General features: G+C 49.3%; 1 long non-coding RNA gene across 1 annotated transcript; it reads left to right on the top strand.

The window, feature by feature from the left end:
• Positions 1-1,430: 1,430 nt before the first annotated feature.
• On the top strand, positions 1,431-16,475 carry LOC147098646 (uncharacterized). The gene is made up of 3 exons (XR_015074209.1): positions 1,431-1,517; positions 11,471-11,726; positions 14,156-16,475. It is a non-coding gene; the product is annotated as an uncharacterized LOC147098646 (long non-coding RNA).
• The last annotated feature ends 288 nt before the right edge of the window (positions 16,476-16,763 follow it).

The following is a 16,763-nucleotide window of genomic DNA, read 5'->3' as shown; positions in this document are numbered from 1 at the left end:
GCAAGCTCCCACAAACAGCAATGTGATCATGACCAGATAATCGGTTTTAGTGATGTTGATTGAGGGATAAATATTGGCCACAGGACACTGGGGAGAACTCCCCTGCTCCTCTTCGAAATAGTGGCCGTGGGATCTTTTGTGTCCACCTGAGAGAGCAGACCGGGGCCTGGGTTCAACGTCTCATCCGAAAGGCGGCCAATTGAGTACTTTTGACGTGGGTAGGCTGCGGTTGTTTTCTTTGGAACAGAGGAGGCTGAGGGGAGACCTAATTGAGGTGTGTAAAATTATGAGCGGCCTAGATAGAGTGGATAGGAAGGACCTACTTCCCTTAGCAGAGAGGGTCGATAACCAGGGGGCAGAGATTTAATATAATTGGTCGGAGGTTTAGAGGGGAGTTGAGGAGAAATTTTTTCACCTAGAGGGTGGTGGGGGTCTGGAACTCACTGCCTGAAAGGATGGTAGAGGCAGAGACCCTCATCACATTTAAAAAGTACTTGGATATTCACTTGAAGTGCCGTAACCTACAGGGCTATGGACCAAGAGCTGGAAAGTGGGATTTGGCTGGATGCTCTTTCTCGGCCGGCACAGACACGACGGGCCGAATGGCCTCCTTCTGTGCTATAACTTTCTATGATTTCTACGATTTTATGTGGCCACTGTTGTAACGTAGGAAAAACCCAGCAGCCAATTTACGTGCACCAAGCTCCCACAAACAGCAAAGTTTTGAGGCCAGCTGGTAAGCGAGTATTTTCTCAGCCCCACGAGGTGCCAGTCCCTCTTCCTGTGTGGGTGCTGGATTGGACGGCAGTTCTGTAACCAGCACATGATCGGGAGCTTGCTTTCCCCAATATTCTCACACCTAGCACCTTTACGTGTGCGTGTGTGCGTGGATGCATGCATACGTACTTCACCCTCCCCCTTCTAAATAACAGCTTTTGCAATTATATTGCAGACAATTAATCACTGGAATCTTCCCTTTAAAGTCTATAAATGGCCTTGTGTGATATTACTGTAGGGACATTTAATATGTTCGTACAAAATTACTTTATTTCACATTACAACGGCAGATGTATTTCATTCATTTTAAACGAGTTAATATGTCCATTAAATTAACAATAACTTGATAGACCTGTGTTGTGTCTGTATGGTACTACAGTCCCCACCACTTATCGCGGGCCCCGTTGATGTTGATGCGATTAGCCCACTATAAGCGTTGGACGTTGTATCATCTTTTAGAGACACTGGGAGAGAACGGGACACTGGAAATGTCCAAGGCCGGGATTGAAAGGCCTGTCATTACGGAGGCGTTATCATCGTGTCCCGGGTTAATAAGGTGAGGATTTAGAGCACGAAGACCGTCCTAGCTAACAGAGCACAGAGAGCTGTGAACGGGGCGCGCGCACGCACTCACTCTCGCCGTTGGCCGTTGCTCCACGCCCACTGTGGTCTGTGCCGCCATGTTTAAGCCTTGCGCGCTAAAACGGAGAACACGTTTCGCTGGTTTCTATGTACAGCCGGTATGTTTCAAAAGCTGCAGCCAGTGGCGTACACTCGCTGTCGAGGAGCTGTCCGCAATAACTGTCCGATCTACCTTGTTCCGGTGGCAGTGGGGCTCCCTCTTTCCAGCTTGCTTCGGATTTTCCGCCCTGGTGTCTGAGGGAGAACGGCGCTGGGTGGGAATGTGAGCGGGGAGATTGGCCCTCTGTGTAACCCTCTCTTTAATCTCCCGCAGCCCTGACAGTACATGATAAGCACATGAGGGAGAAAAGAATAGAAGGATATGCTGCTGGGATTAGATGATATAAACAGTGGGAGGAGGCTCGTGTGGAACATAAACACCAGCATAGACCAGTTGGGCCGAATGGCCTGTTTCTGTGCTGTAAATATCTATGTAAATCTTGATTGGCACCCCATCCACCACCTTAAACATTCACTCCCTCCACCACCGGCGTACCGTGGCTGCAGTGTGTACCATCTACAAGAGTCACTGCAGCAACTCGCCAAGGCTTCTTCGGCAACACCTCCCAAACCCGCGACCTCTTCCACCTAGAAGGACAAGGGCAGCAGGCGCACGGGAACACCACCATCTCCAAGTTCCCCTCCAAGTCACGCACCATCCTGACTTGGAAATATATCGGCCGTTCCTTCATCGTCGCTGGGTCAAAATCCTGGAACTCCCTCCCTAACAGCACTGTGGGAGCACCTTCACCACACGGACTGCAGCGGTTCAAGAAGGCGGCTCACCACCACCTTCTCGAGGGCAATTAGGGATGGGCAATAAATGCTGGCCTTTCCAGTGACGCCCAGATCCCAGGAACTGATAAAAAAAGTCGTTTTAAATTTCATCCTTGTTTTCCAACCCTCCATGGCTTCACCCCCTCTATCTCTGTAATCTCCCCACAAACCCCTGAGATATCTGCGCTCCTCCAATTCTGGCCTCTTCGCATCCCAGGTTGAGAAAGCAGTTAAAAAAGTTTACGGGATCCTGGCCCTCATGAATAGAGGCATAGGGCTGGATTTTCATTCAGAAGTCGGGTTGGAGGCGGGTCTACAACTTTCGGGGTTGTAGTCCCGCCTCCATCGAGATGCGGCCAATCCACGCGACTTTAACTTGATTGACTTTGTTGAGCCCGCCCAGCGGGCTCAGCAGGCCAATTAAGGGCCACCCGGCAACAGGTGACATCACAGACTGAAATTTCATCTGTCAAGATGTTTCACAGCTGTTTGAAGCTGTCAAACACTGACAGTCTTACTTCTAACCTGAGTCCTTCTCCACAGACTCCGTTAGAAATCTCTCCTGCACAGAAAGCTGCAGGCTGTCACTTTTGACAGTTTGTAGCCATTCTGCTTTCTGTGCCGGTGAGATGAGGGACTCCCAAGACCAAAAGGAAGGAAGGCTGAAAAGGTAAGAAAAGGTAATTTAAACTTCTTTAATCACTTTAGACACACCGAACACACTTACCTTTGCACTCATGCACGCATCACTCACCTGAACACTGACATCTCGACCCCTCCAAGTCCTTCAACCCGACGGCCCGCCTCCTCTAACTTGGCGTGGTTTGGAGCCGTCGGGAATCCCACAATTCAAGCTTTAAAATAGGGATTAGGCTAAAAACTGCCTGTTAGCTACCTGTTAACAGGCAGTTAATTGGCACTAATCCCTTCCCGCCTCGGGTAGGCGGGTCCCAGTGCGAGGCGGGTACCCGCCTCCTTTGAAACTGGCATGGAGGCGGGTTGGGGGCGGGATGGGGTCGGGACCCCTTATTTTGGGAATTTAACCCCCTGCACGCCTCCAAACCCAACTCCACGGCACACTGAAAATCGAGCCCATAGAGTACAAAAGCGTGGAAATTATGATGAACCTGTATAAAACACTGGTTCGGCCTCAACTGGAGTATTGTGCCCAATTCTGAGCACCGCACTTTAGGAAGGATATGAAGGCCTTAGAGAGGGTGCAGAAAAGATTTACGAGACTGGTCCTAGGGATGAGGGACTTCAGTTATGCTGATAGACTGGAGAAGCTGGGGTTGTTCTCCTTGGAGCAGAGAAGATTGAGAAGAGATTTGATAGAGTTGTTCAAAATCATGAGGGGTCTAGACAGAGTAGATAGAGAGAAACTGTTCCCATTGGCGGAAGGGTCGAGAACCAAAGGACACAGATTTAAGGTGATTGGCAAAAGAGCCAAAGGCGGTGTAAGAAAAAGCTTTTTTACTCAGCGAGCGGTTCGGATCTGGAATTCACTGCCTGAAAGGGTGATGGAGGCAGACTCAATCGTGGCTTTCAAAAGGGCATTGGATAAGTACTTGAAAGAAAAACATTTGCAGGGCTACGGTGAAAGGGCGGGAGAGTGCTCTTGCAGAGAGCCGGCACGGGCTCGACGGGCCGAATGGCCTCCTTCCGTGCTGTAACCATTCTATGATTCTATGATCCCTTATTTTATTCGCTCCACCATTGGCGGCCGTGCCTTCAGCTGCCGAGGCCCTAAGCTCCGGAATTCCCTCTCTAAACCTCTCCGCCCTCTCTCTCTCTCCTCCTTTAAGACACTCCTTAAAACCTACCTCTCAGGCCAAGCTTTTGGTCACCTGTCCTAATATATCCTGTGGCTCGGTGTCAGATGTTCCTGTGAAGCGCCTTGGGACATTTTACTATGTTAAAGGCGCTCTATAAATACAAGGTGTTGTTGTTGTAGTTACCCAATCACATTAGTTCCCATTTATTTGAGCAATGCGTGGACAGATATTCAGACTGTCACTAATTTTATCTGCTAATTTCTGCCAGACAGGATATTGCAATCGAACGGTAGTGTGACCATTTTAGCAGCAGTCGCAGATTCTGATCTCTCAACTTTATCAACAGGAAAACATCCTCAAAAGGAACAAAGCATGTTTAGTATTGAGAAGCAGTTGGTGAGCAGGGTCGGTAGATCCAGCAACAAGTCATTAACGATCAGTAAGAGAATTCCCGGGTCTTGATGTCACTCAGTCTGTGTGTCCCTGGGTTCTGATGTCACTCAATCTGGGGGTTCCTGGGTGCTGATGTCACTCAGTCTGTGTGTCCCCGTCTGGTGATGTCGCTCAGTCTGTGTGTCCCTGGGTGCTGATGTCACTCAGCCTGTGGGTACCCGGGTTCTGATGTCACTCAGTCTGTGTGTCCCTGGGTTCTGATGTCACTCTGTCTGCTCCTGGGTTCTGATGTTGCTCAGTCTGTGTGTCTCCGTGTGGTGATGTTGCTCAGTCTGTGTGTCCCCGTCTGGTGATGTCGCTCAGTCTATGTGTCCCTGGGTGCTGATGTCACTCAGCCTGTGGGTACCCGGGTTCTGATGTCACTCAGTCTGTGTGTCCCTGGGCTCTGATGTCACTCTGTGTGCTCCTGGGTTCTGATGTTGCTCAGTCTGTGTGTCTCCGTGTGGTGATGTTGCTCAGTCTGTGTGTCCCTGGGTGCTGATGTCACTCAGTCTGTGGGTACCCAGGTTCTGATGTCACTCAGTCTGTGGGTACCCGGGTTCTGATGTCACTCAGTCTGTGGGTACCCGGGTTCTGATGTCACTCAGTCTGTGTGTCCCTGGGTTCTGATGTCACTCTGTGTGCTCCTGGGTTCTGATGTTGCTCAGTCTGTGTATCTCCGTGTGGTGATGTCACTCAGTCTGTGGGTACCCGGGTTCTGATGTCACTCAGTCTGTGGGTACCCGGTTTCCCTTGTCCTTATTTTGCTGGCTGTATTGGGCTGCAAAATATACTATTATATTTTGATAGACCAACAATTAAAACCCCCTGTTATTTCGCATTCCAGAATGTGATTGTTTTGGTCTTTTTGACATTACCTTCATAGTTGGATGAAGGGAGCACTGCGCAGTATTGATTTGCACTGTATGTTCAGTTCAGTGTAATACACGGAACAATAATTGCCTCTCACAAACTTACAACCCTTCTGTTGAATGGGGACTTGTCGAATCTCATTCACACCACTTCTATTTTAAAAAATTTAGCTGCAGGAGAACCTAACAGGAAGAGGGTGAACATTTCCAAGGCAAAAGCATTCCCTCCTCCAACTGTTCAATAGGAATAATCCTCCAATATCTGGTGGCAATTCAATGTGACAGGTTGAGAGGACCGTGGTGTAACACTCCAATGATGACCAACCAAAATACCAGTTGGTGAGCATCTCCGTTGACTGGCATCCTTATCATTTTTTGGATGGCAATCTGACGTTGTTGGTCATATTCTGACCCAGTACCTACCCTAAGTGAAACAATGATTGCTCTCTCCCGCAGGACAATCACCCCTTGTGGTAAACCACTGTCATACCTGTCTGTGTCTGTATGTGTATTCCACTAGGTACAGGTCTGGACATGCCTCGGCTGACTCCTCCCACTATTCCAGGTATATAAGTGACTACCTCCCAGTCCCTTAGTATTCTGGACGGGTCGACCACTCGAGACAAGACCTTCATTCTTTAGTTAATAAAAGCCTGATTGTTACTCGCTCAACTTCAGTCTTTTGAGTAATTGATGGCGCATCAATTTTATTAACTAAATTTTTTATAATGGAGAAGATCCTCACACCAGCATGCCTGGACCTGGACAGTCGGGAAGCGGACGCTTCCACCAAGTTTGCTCACTGGCTCACGTGCTTCGAGACATTCCTGACTGCCTCCACTGCGGTCGAAACGGATGCGGACAAACTGTCTGTCCTGTTCTCCAAGGTGAACCACCGAGTGTACTCAGTCATCCGGGATGCGACCTCGTACACAGCCGCCCTCCAGCTCCTCAAGACCCAGTACACGCGCCCTGTGAACGAAGTATACGCTAGGCACCTTCTGGGGAGTCGCAAGCAACAACCTGGGGAATCGACAGAGGAATACCTCCAAGCACTGTCCGTGCTTGGCCGGGCCTGTGGGTGTAAGGCGGTAACGCCCACTAAGTACACGGAGGAACTGATCCGGGATGCCTTCGTAGCGGGCCACAGGTCCAACTACACCAGACAGCGACTGCTGGAGCAGAGTGACCTCACCCTCGACAAAGCCTCCGACATCGCACTAACGCTGGACGCAGCCTTCCGGGGCATGGATGCCTACTCCTCTGCACCGTGGACGCCGCGGGGAACGACAACCTGGGACACGGTAGGACAGCCCCATAGCACCGTGCCACCCCAGCCACAGCCCAACAACGGCCCAACTACCGCAGCAGTGTCCCAAAGCCAGACAGCAGTATCCCAAGGCCAGAAATGCTACTTCTGTGGCCAGGCCAAACACCCCAGAGCGCGCTGCCCGGCGAAGAATGCAACCTGCTCGGGCTGCGGGAAAAAGGGACACTACGCCAGCGTCTGCAAGGCCAAAGCCACCCCGAACGCCAGCAGCGCCGCGTGTGGGCCGTGCGAGCCGCCATCTTGGGCCTCCCCAGCCATGTGCGAACCACCGCAGCAGCAGCCATCTTGGACGACTCCAGCCACATGGGAATCATGGGCGCCGCCATCTTGGACACCAGCCGGGATGCAGCAGACCGCCAACCCCCCCCCATCTGATACTCGCAGCGACACACCGACCCCTACGCTGGCCTCTGTGACGCTGGACCAAACGAGACCGCACCAGCTAGCTCGGTCCAAAATGGACGTTAAGGTAAACGGCCATGCAATAAACTGCCTTTTTGACTCCGGGAGCACAGAGAGCTTCATCCACCCCGACACGGTGCGGCGTTGCTCTCTCCCAGTCCTGCCTGCGCACCAGCGGATTTCTATGGCCTCCGAGTCCCAGTCAGCGGACATTGGCGGCTACTGCGTGGTGACACTAGTAGTAGACGGGACTGTGTTCAATAATTTTAAACTCCTGGTCCTGCCCGACCTCTGCGCTGCCGTTCTACTGGGGTTGGATTTCCAGTGCCACCTCAAAAGCGTTACGATGGCGTACGGTGGCCCCCTCCCCCCACTCACAGTCCGCAGCCAGCAGCCTCCAAATTGCCCGCCGCGCACTAGATGCAACCTCTCCACACTCAGAGTCCCACCCCCCCCACTGTTTGCTAACCTCACCCCCGACTGTAAGCCCATCGCCACAAAGAGCAGGCGATACAGTGCCGGGGACAGGGTTTTCATCAAAACCGAAGTGGAACGGCTCCTGAAGGAGGGGATTATTGAGGGCAGCTCCAGCCCCTGGCGAGCCCAGGTTGTGGTCGTTAAGACCGGCGAGAAACAACGCCTGGTCATCGACTACAGCCAAACAATAAACCGCTACACCCTGCTGGACGCCTACCCACTCCCCCGCATAGCTGACATGGTCAACCAGATCGCGCAGTACCGCGTCTTTTCGACCATTGACCTGAAATCAGCGTACCACCAGCTCCCCATCAGCCCTGAAGACCGCCAGTATGCTGCTTTTGAGGCAAACGGCCGCCTCTATCACTTCCTTAGGGTTCCCTTCGGCGTTACCAACGGGGTCTCCGTCTTCCAAAGGGAGATGGACCGGATGGTCGATCAAAACGAGCTGCAGGCCACTTTCCCTTACCTAGATAATGTGACCATCTGCGGCCATGACTTGCAGGACCATGACGCAAACCTCGAGAAATTCCTCCGCACCGCCCAACTCCTGAACCTGACATATAACAAGGAGAAGTGCATATTCCGCACAGACCGCCTCGCCATCCTTGGCTGTGTTGTAGAACACGGGGTCATCGGTCCCGACCCGGACCGGATGCGTCCCCTTATGGAACTCCCACTGCCCCACTGCCTAAAAGCTCTGAAGAGGTGCCTAGGGTTTTTTTCCTACTACGCTCAGTGGGTCCCCTACTATGCAGACAAAGCCCGTCCGCTGATCAAGTCCACCTCTTTTCCCGTGACGGCAGAGGCCCGCTTAGCCTTCCACCGTATCAAGGAAGACATTGCCAAAGCCACCATGCACGCAGTGGACGAATCCATCCCCTTCCAGGTGGAAAGCGATGCGTCCGACTTCGCTCTGGCCGCCACCCTTAATCAGGCGGGGAGACCTGTGGCATTCTTCTCACGAACCCTCCAGGGCCCGGAGACCAGACACTCCGCGGTCGAGAAGGAGGCCCAGGCTATCGTGGAGGCTGTGCGTCATTGGAGGCACTACCTGGCCGGAAAACGATTTACCCTGCTCACTGACCAGCGTTCAGTTGCTTTTATGTTCAACAACAAGCAGAGGGGCAAAATCAAAAATGACAAGATCTTGAGGTGGAGAATCGAACTTTCCACCTACAATTACGAGATCTTGTACCGGCCTGGGAAGCTCAATGAACCCCCAGATGCCCTATCGCGTGGCACCTGCGCCAGCGCGCAGATCGATAGGCTGAGGGCCCTCCACAATGACCTCTGCCACCCGGGGGTCACCAGGTTCTTCCACTTCATCAAGGCCCGCAACCTGCCTTACTCCATTGAGGAGGTCAGGACCATGACCAAGAACTGCCAAGTCTGCGCTGAGTGCAAACCGCACTTTTATAGACCAGACAGAGCCCACCTGATAAAAGCCACTCGCCCTTTCGAACGCCTGAGCGTCGATTTTAAAGGGCCTCTCCCCTCCTCCGACCGCAATGTGTACTTCCTCAACATCATTGACGAGTACTCCCGGTTCCCGTTCGCTATCCCCTGCCCGGACATGACCAGTGCCACGGTCATTAAATGTCTGAACAGCCTCTTCACCCTGTTCGGTTTCCCCAGCTATATCCATAGCGACCGGGGCTCATCGTTTATGAGCGACGAACTCCGCCAGTACCTGCTCGCTAGGGGTATAGCCACAAGCAGGACCACCAGTTACAACCCCCGGGGGAACGGACAGGTGGAAAGAGAGAATGCAACTGTTTGGAAGGCTGCCCTACTAGCCTTAAAGTCTAGGGGCCTTCCGACCTCCCGCTGGCAGGAGGTGCTCCCCGATGCGCTCCACTCGATTCGGTCACTTCTCTGCACTGCCACCAATGCCACCCCTCACGAGAAAATGTTTGTCTTCCCAAGGAAGTCCACATCGGGGACATCGTTACCGCCATGGCTGACGTCCCCAGGGCCGGTACTACTGAGAAGACACGTGAGGGCCAATAAAACGGACCCCCTGGTCGAGAGGGTCGACCTCCTCCACGCCAACCCCCAGTACGCTTACATTGCGTACCCGGACGGGCGGGAGGACACAGTCTCCATACGAGACCTCGCACCCTCGGGGACCGCTGTAACCCACTACCCATTACCACCCCCCCCCACGACCCGATATCCAACCCCAGCAGCCGGCTCGCCTTGGACCGTCACCCATGAGGACTACACTCCAGGGCCCCAGCCTACACGGGACGCGACGCCGGAAGCTCCACCACCCCTGCCGTCGCCACGTCGATCACAGCGGCAGACAAGACCTCCGGAGAGACTCCAATACACGAACTTTTAAATACACTTCACCCCGCCGGACTCATTTTTAAACAAGGGGTGAATGTGGTAAACCACTGTCATACCTGTCTGTGTCTGTATGTGTATTCCACTAGGTACAGGTCTGGACATGCCTCGGCTGACTCCTCCCACTATTCCAGGTATATAAGTGACTACCTCCCAGTCCCTTAGTATTCTGGACGGGTCGACCACTCGAGACAAGACCTTCATTCTTTAGTTAATAAAAGCCTGATTGTTACTCGCTCAACTTCAGTCTTTTGAGTAATTGATGGCGCATCACCCCTATTGTTGTGTTACCATCGCTTCCTCGCGCCGGCAATAATCACCTCCTTTACACCTCGATAATCAGCTCCTTTCTCACCTCTGCATAGGCACTATTTCCCTTTGCTTTCCCCACACTGACTGGTGGCATCCACTGCCAAGAAATTCTGTCACTTTAATTCTCCGACCCACTCTGACCTCTCCGTCCTCGGCCTCCTCCACTGTTCCAATGAAGCTCAACGTAAACTCGAGGAACAGCACCTCATCTTTCGATTAGGCACTTTACAGCCTTCTGGACTCAACATTGAGTTCAACAATTTCAGGTCATAACCTTTGCCCCCATTTTTACAGATGACAGCTGTTGATGATTCTGCCATTCCCATTTACACCACTTCTAGACCCATCTTTTGTTTCTTTACTTGTCCCATTAACCATCTAGAGTCATAGAGTTATACAGCACCGAAAGAGGCCCTTCGGCCCATCGTGTCCGCGCCGGCCATCAAGCCCTGTCTATTCTAATCCCATTTTCCAGCACTTGGTCCGTAGCCTTGTATGCTATGGTGTTTCAAGTGCTCATCTAAATGCTTCTTGAATGTTGTGAGGGTTCCTGCCTCTACCACCCTTTCAGGCAGTGAGTTCCAGATTCCAACCACCCTCTGGATGAAAAAGTTTTTCCTCAAATCCCCTCTAAACCTCCTGCCCCTTACCTTGAAACTATGCCCCCTGGGTATTGACCCCTCTACTAAGGGGAAAAGTTCCTTTCTATCTACCCTATCTATGCCCTTCATAATTTTATACACCTCAATCAGGTCCCCCCTCAGCCTTCTCTGCTCTAAGGAAAACAAACCCAGCCTGTCCAGTCTCTCTTCATAGCTGAAGCGCTCCAGCCCAGGTAACATCCTGGTGAATCTCCTCTGCACCCTCTCCAATGCAATCACATCCTTCCTATAGTGTGGTGACCAGAACTGCACACAGTATTCCAGCTGTGGCCTAACTAGCATTTTGTACAGCTCCATCATAACCTCCCTGCTCTTATATTCTATGCCTCGGCTTTGAAGGCAAGTATCCCATATGCCTTTTTAACCACCTTATCTACCTGTCCTACTGCCTTCAGAGATCTATGTACATGCACATCTCTTTTTTGCCTCGCTCCATCATCCCTTTTGTCATTTAATCTCTCCTGCCTTCCACCCAATCACAGCCCTTCCCTTTTGTTCTTTCCTCCCCTCCCCCCTTTCCCCGCTCCTGCACTTGCTTAAAACCTGTTACATCTCTAACTTTCTCCAGTTATGACAATAGGTCTTCGACCTGAAACGTTAACTCTGTTTCTCTCTCTACAGATGCTGCCTGACCTGCTGAGAACTTCCAGCATTTTCCAGTTTTTGTTAGCCAAGAATTTCTTCCCTCTCCTCAGCAGTGTGCTAGCCAATGCGCGCAGACAACTCCCTGCCAAAGAAAAACAGAGATAAGCAGAAAGATTTGAAAAAATATTAATAACCGTGCCATTTTAATCACACTCTATAAAAAGTCCACCATCCTACAATCCTCGTTTGTGCTGATCTAGGCTGAGACAGCAGGAGCACTGGGCTAAGAAAGGTGAGAAAGAACCAGGGTTCCTGTTCCCGATTGCTAGTCAGTCATCCTATCTGGAAGTGCGCACTATTTGAAGAGGAGCAGGGACTCCTCCCAATGTCCTGGACAACATTCCTCCCTTCAGGGGTGATGTCAGGAAGCACTTCTTCACACAAAGGGTAGAGGAAATCTGGAACACTCTCCCCCAAAAAGCTGTTGAGGCTTGGTGGGGGTGGGGGGGGGGGGTGGTGGAGGGGGGAAATCAATTGAAAATGTCAAAACTGAGATTGATAGATTTTTTGTTAGGCGAGGGTATTAAGGGTTACGGAACCAAGACGGGTAAGATGGAGTTGAGATACAGATCATCCATGATCTAATTGAATGGTGGAGCAGGCCCGAGGGGCTGAATGGGCCTCCTCCTGTTCCTATGAGAGAGGGTAGAGTTAAACAGCACCACTTAAAAAAAAAACCAGATTAGCTGGACTTTCATCTCATTGATGTTGGTGCAAAATGGCTACTGCGTTCGACTATGCAACCACATTCACTGCATCCCGAGGTAATTCAATGGCCCGGAATTTGCGGTGGGTAATAGCAGCAAATGAACAGTGGTAATACGGTAATATCGGTGATATGGATCAAGGGATGAATCCCCAGGACACCAGGGGATCTCACTGCTCTTTGAATAGTTCCATGGGATGTTTAATGGCCATCTGAACATAAGGAATAGGAGCAGGAGTCGGCCATTTAGCCCCTTGAGCCTGCTCCGCCATTCAATGAGATCATGGCTGATCTTCTACCTCAACTCCACTTTCCTGCACTATCCCCATATCCTTTGATTCCCTTAATATTCAAAAATCTATCGATCTCTGTCTTGAATATACTCAACGACTGAGCCTCCACAGCCCTCTGGGGCAGAGAATTCCAAAGATTCACTCACCACTGAGTGAAGAAATTTCTCCTCATCTCAGTCCTAAATGGCCGACCCCTTATTCTGAGACTGTGACTCCTGGTTCTAGACTCCCCAGCCAGGGGAAACATCCTCCCTGCATTTACCCTGTCGAGCCCACAGCTACCCTGAACGGGCAGACAAGATCACATTTCAGCACCTCATCCGAAAGGTGACTTCTCTGACAGCGTAGCACTAACTCGAGCCCCAGCCTGGATTAAGTGTTTCATTTCTGGTGTAGGTCTGAGCGGGACAACTTGCTCGCTCAGACAGGCAATAGTTCCACCAACTGAGCCAAGCTGTTACCGAATTGTTGTTCTTTGTTGCAGCTTAATATTTGTAAAGGATGAGTCTGATGGTGAGAAGGTTAAGAAAGCGTATGGGGTACTTGGCTTTACATAGAACTACACAGACTATACAGCACAGAAACAGGTCATTCAGCTCAACTAGTCTGTGCTGGTGTTTATGCTCCACACGAGCCTCCTTTCATTCCATCTACCTCATCTCAGCCTTTCAGCATATCTTTCTATTCCCTTTTCTCTCCTGTACTCATCTAGTTTCCTTTTGAAAGCATCTAAGCTATTTACCTCAACCACTTCCTGTGGTAGCGAGTTCCACATTCTAACCACTCTCTAGGTAAAGAAATTTCTCCTTATTTCCCTCTTGGATTTATTAGTAACTATCTTATATCTATGGTTTCTTGCTTTCAACCCTTGCGGTCCACTATGGCTTTGTAAATGGAGCCGTTGAATACAAAAACAAGGAAGTCATGGAAACATTTACAAATGTCTGGTTAGGCCTCAGCTGGAGTATTGCGCACAATTCTGGGCACTATACTTCAGGAAGGATGTCAAGGCCTTGGAGAGGTTACAGAGGAGGTTTACCAGGATGATACCAGGGATGAGGGAATTCAGTTATGTGGCGAGATTGGAGAAGCTGGGATTGTTCTCCTCAGAGCAGAGAAGGTTAAGGGGAGACCTAATAAAGGCATCCAAAATGATGAGGGGTTTTTGATTGAGCAAGTAGGGAGAAAGTACTTCCTCTGGCAAGGGGGTCGGTAACCAGAGGCCACAGATTTAAAATAATTGGTAAAAGAACTAGAGGGGAAAGTTTTTCACACAGAGGGTTAAGATCTGGAATGCACTACCTGAAAGGGTGGTGAAAGCAGATTCAAGCTTTTAAAAGGCAATTGGACATGTACTTGAAGAGGATTACTTTACAGGGCTATGGGGAAAAAGCTGGGGTGTGGGACTAAATCAGACAGCTCTTTCAAAGAGCCGGCACAGGCACGACTTCTGTGCTCTAAGGTTCTATGCTCTTCATCAATTGGTGCGTTGGTGGAGTTACTAAGGGAGTTGAATTAAGACATCCATTATCCAAGTTATTTCAGCTTTGAGTGTCTATGTTCAATCAGCTTAACTGAAAGACAGAAATTATTAAAATGGTATTAACTTTAATAGCAATACTTTATACAATGATTTTAATTGGGGACCTTTTGTGACGGCAGCTTTCTAACGCAATAAAGTGAAGATTTCCATTTCAACTCGGTGGCAACTTCAATGAAAAAGTCTTCAGGCTTTGGGGCCCAGAAGGAATCTCATGTTTAGTGTCAAGTGTGGGGTCAGTGTGTTCAATTCCCCACTGTTAATCATATGAGGGGAGTGTTGTATCAGATTATATTGCCAGTCAGAGTCCATACTTTTCACATCTGTCAAAATTGAGTCAATAAATCTCCCTGACATTCTCACTGAGCAGATCTTCAAAAGTAAATCTAATTCCTTGGCTAAAGAGTTTCTTGAACAAAGGTGACAGTTGGATTCCTGAGTTGACTTTTTCCAAGGTACTATTCCCTCACCTAGTAGGCTAGATAGCTTTTGCTTATAAATCTGGCCTTTTATTTTGCATGATCCTTCCCGTTTTTCTGTGAACAAGCTGCTACCAGAGAGCCCCACAGGTGGCCCGAGTGTATGGAGGTTCCATCTAATAAAATGGCCAGATTTGGATTGATTGTCCTTGACCATTTCTACGCTGTAAACTGTGCTGTAAATTGAGAAAGTTGACCTATGTGCTTGCTGCTAATAAAATACCACAAGAGGACATCAGTTATGGTGTTTACAGTGAATCAATCCATAATCTAAGCATAATATTCAACTCCAAGGCAGTTCCTATTTGCTGCCATTGTCTATAATTTCAATGGCCCACACACCTTTTCATTCACTCCTATTACAGGAAACTTTGTGCTATCCGGAGGTGAGCTATCCGGCAATCTGGAGCCACCGGCAAAAATCAGCAGCCATTTTTTATTCTTTTTGTTTGTTTTTTTTGCTTTGTTTGAACAGTCAAGCTGTGCAAGGTCTGTAGCTATAGCAACAGCTTCATATACAGAGCTTGCAGGCCACACCCGAGTGTTTAGAAGCTGTTGCTAAGCAACAGTGTTTGTTGTCAAATACAGAGGTAAGAATCTCCGTATCTCTCAACATTAACTCTGGAGAGTACGGCAGTTTTGAGGCAACGGCAGCAGCTCGGTCCCGTGGGTGCCGGATAGCACAAAGTTTCCTGTATATAGACTCCCAATGGATTAAACACCTTCCCTTTCATTCCCATTGTATAGATTCCCAACGGCCCAAACACTTTCCCATTCATTCCCATTGGCCAAACCACTTCCAAGTGCCCAAGCCATAGGCATCTTGATTTTTGCCATGGGAGGCAAAAATCAAGGGAAAGTAAGGTGGTTTGTACACCGGACCGATCCACATATTTGCCAGATTATCAAGACATTGGAGTATCACCATCCATGTGTGTTTTAGGGAGCTTGAAAAAACCTTTGACCAAAGTGAGTTGCCAAAATATTCTGGCAAGGAGCATGAGATGAATAGTAGATTTCTATGAGCCATCCAGTCCCTGGATAATAACTGCAGGAGCTGTATGCTTTGGGATCATTCCATTGTAAGCATGGAGTCCTTTAAATGTTATTGGTATTGTCAGGATTCCTGTTTATAATTGAATGGTTGAGGTTGGCAGGACATAGTTAGAAGTGGAAATGGGAGTTGTGAGGATCCTGGTAAACCTTGAAACACCAGAGTATTTGGACCCGATGTGACCTTCACTTCTTCCAAAGCAGATCTTTGCCACTTCCTTGACTGACTCACAGATGAATGCAAGATGGTGCGTATTTAAATGTGTGACTCTGAGCCTTAAATACTGTTCATCTCTCATAGGAACAGGAGTAGGCCATTCAGCCCCTCCAACCTGCTCCGCCATTCGATTAGATCATGGCTGATCTGCATTCCTGTATCCCTTGGAACCCATACCTAACAAAAATCGATTGATCTGTGTCTTGAGAGCTCTAATTGTCCCTCAGCACCACCAGCCTTTTGGGGGAGTGGTTTCCAAATTTCTGCTGCCCTGATATGAGAGACCGGCCTGTGGTGTGTCCACCATGACATTACCAAGACCCAATGGGGTAGGAAGGGAAGGTGAAATACAAAATCGAAGTGCTTGAGCACGTGAGCAAATCTCGCACTCGTGTATAGCTGTCTTTCCCTGCTTTTCCTCACTCGTGTGCAAGTAGTTGGCTTGCTTTGTGATTAAATGTGACCGTGGCCAAGTGGAAACCGTGTGAACTATCTTGACCTGAACATGCGAACCGCGGCTCACTAACACTGGTACCTCTGACGCAAATCTGCAGCAACATATCCTTTTGGGCTGCAATTAAAATCCGTACAAAAATAAAGCCTTTCGTTTTTTTTGTTGATTTCTATTCATTGATATGAGATTTATCTATTTGCTCAAGGGTTGTTCTCAATCGATTCAGTAACACAATGCTTCAGTTTGTCAAAATAAATTATGTTCAGTTTCTGAATTTAGTCCTTTTTGTTACTGACAGGCAATTCGGTTGCACTGAATCAATGTAATGTCACGGGTTTGACAGTAAATTACTCTGACTAACATCAAAGCTGCCAGGTCAAACTATTGAAAACTGGTACTTATTGCATGCTATGCAGTTCAAATGGATTGTAAGAATCTCTCTCCCCACTATCAAACAATGTGGAGGACTCTCACAACAGCTACTTGGCTGGGGAAAAAAAAGTGAAAATATTGCAATATTTGAGTTG

The sequence above is a fragment of the Somniosus microcephalus genome, chromosome 29 (assembly GCF_052327205.1).
Source record: "Somniosus microcephalus isolate GS21.2 chromosome 29, FLI_Smic_1.0, whole genome shotgun sequence".
Lineage (NCBI taxonomy): Eukaryota > Metazoa > Chordata > Chondrichthyes > Squaliformes > Somniosidae > Somniosus > Somniosus microcephalus.
Note: the sequence above shows the minus strand (reverse complement) of the source record. Positions and strands in the feature narration are given on the sequence as shown.